A 2,485-nucleotide genomic window follows, 5' to 3' on the forward strand; every position below is an offset into this window, starting at 1 on the left:
TTGTAAATTTTATAATTTTTATGATACCCCAAAAAACGTATTTTTTACTATTTTATCACGAAAATGAAATTAAAAAAAGTTCTATCTAATAACTTTTTGCGAAACTGCTCAAATATGTCCATCTACGTATTGTTGTCATAAAAAATATAAAAAGGGGGTCAACGCACTTTTAACAGTGATTTTTTTGTTTAACTATCACTACCGTCAAATTTCCTATAATACAGCAATTAGGCGAAACCCAAGTACCGGTACATAGACTGTTAGAGATATGCATAAACATTATAGATTGTTTACAATCTTAATTGGGATCACAACGGCTTACTAAAACACAACACAAATACAATATTTAGTCACAAACATAAGACCATACAGTATCAAAGTCGACCTTAATCATCCATAACAGGGACTTGTTGACAGTTTTCGGCATGTTTTGAAGTTTGTGATTTAATACTTTAAATTGATTAATGTAAACAACAGGAATAAAGAGCTCCAGGAAAAAAAAAGAGTGAAATAAAAGAAAGAAAAAAAGAATAAAAAAGGTTAGCCACTGAGTACCTATTATGAACCTACTTGGTCATAAATCAATCTCTTGCACGACGGTTACATTACATTCACCTCTGTGTTGGGCTCAGAACGGACTATTGTTATGACAGCGTCTCATTTATGTCATGATCATTCCAAGCGTTCATCATTGAGGTTACAGAATACTAAATAATCTCTTTCACGACGGTTACATTGCATTCACTGCATTAAAGAAAACCATCTCATACCATGATATCTTATATCAGTCTTAATTCATTATTATACAAGTCTTAATTCATTATTATACAATTGATGTGGGTTTTTTATGTTAAGAAACCAACATACATACAGACGTCGAAGCAATTCCTAACGTCACTCAAAAAAAATATGTTCAATTGTTTACATTTGTGAAGTGCGTGGAATGATTCCATCTGCGTAAATGGGCAATAAATTAGTTCCAAAGAGTTGCATTAAAACTCGCAAGTTTTTGCACGATTTATCGTACATTTAAAAGTCATATTTCTTAATTTAATGCATGTGATCTTAAATATCCAATCAAATATACGTTGAATGCGTTTGTTCGGTTTTATCTATTGTATAGACAAAATGGAGGGCTGAGCCTTTCGCAGAGTTGTATGTGAGAGCAAGGAACGACAACTCTGCGTGGAGATTGGGTCATAAATGTGTGATGATTCTTATAACAAAACTATTGGGTTGTGATAATAGCACCGGTGTTGCCATAAATATATCCCCGGTTAAATAAACTGCCACAACACCCCTTAATATTTGAGAGCGTCAACAAGTTGGACTAGCTATATAAGCAATCCTGGTAGTTTCCCAAAATATCGTTTTTGCGTCGTGCGACGCTTTATCTGTTGGACAGTTCCTTAAACGTTGATTAAACACAAAACATACCTTATGCTATCGAACATTTACCAATAATTTAAATTTGTTATATGGCTTATTGCAATGTTAGTAATGAAATCTCAACTTCATTATTGTTAGATCGGAATCGACAAACATATGGTGTACACAGTTGCCACGTTAACTTTCTAAAAACAGATAGGACACGTTAACGTACGAAATTAACGAAACGGTAGAGTAGCTTTGAATAGGTCAGCGTCGGTGGTGTAAAGGTTAGCATGGTTGCCTTCCAAGCAGCCGATCCGGGTTCGATTCCCGGCCGACGCACGTCATTTTTTGCCGCTGTTGCAACAATTTCAATAATTACCACAACTTAGACAAGAACTTAAAACGTACAAAAGACAATATAGAATAGATAACGTTCCTATAAACGCCAAATGTCATTGACATGTTTAAATACACAGAGAATTTCTTTCTTGACCATTTGCAGTTCGTGCGTTTTTTGGACTGTGATAAACTTACATTATACAACACAACATGGTGGCCAAGGTTGTATTTGTTTTATATATTTAATGCACTAAAATAATACAGTCTGGACAAAAATGATGAAACTAGAGCTTTGTCACAGACGTGACGTATACCGCCACATGCTGCTTTGAAAAAGAATATTTTGCATGCTGTCTTCACAAAACAAGAGAAGCTAATTTATGGCGAATTTTTAAGTATTATTATGCCATTATCATTTATGGCCATTTTGACCTTTGAACTCTTGAATTTTATCGCATGACACGCTGTCCAATGACTGTGAAAAAAATTAATGTACAGAGTAATTTTTAAATCTCACAATACATGACATAGTTATGGCCCGGACTAGCTCACTAATGGCCATTTTTTTTACCTTTGAACTCAAAGTGTGAACTTGACCTTGGAGATATCGACGAAATTTTTTCGCGCGACACACCGTCCAATGATGGTGAACAATTGTGCCAAATAATTTTAAAATCCCACAATGAACGGCATAGTTATGGTATATCGACGTAATTCTTTTGCACGACACACCGTCCAATGATGGTGAACAAATGTACCAAATGATTTTAAA

General features: G+C 34.5%; 1 non-coding gene across 1 annotated transcript; it reads left to right on the plus strand.

The window, feature by feature from the left end:
• The first annotated feature begins 1,641 nt into the window (after positions 1-1,641).
• Trnag-ucc (transfer RNA glycine (anticodon UCC)) lies at positions 1,642-1,713 on the plus strand. The gene has a single exon. It is a non-coding gene; the product is annotated as a tRNA-Gly (tRNA).
• The last annotated feature ends 772 nt before the right edge of the window (positions 1,714-2,485 follow it).

This window comes from Dreissena polymorpha, chromosome 6 (assembly GCF_020536995.1).
Source record: "Dreissena polymorpha isolate Duluth1 chromosome 6, UMN_Dpol_1.0, whole genome shotgun sequence".
Classification (NCBI taxonomy): Eukaryota; Metazoa; Mollusca; class Bivalvia; order Myida; family Dreissenidae; genus Dreissena; species Dreissena polymorpha.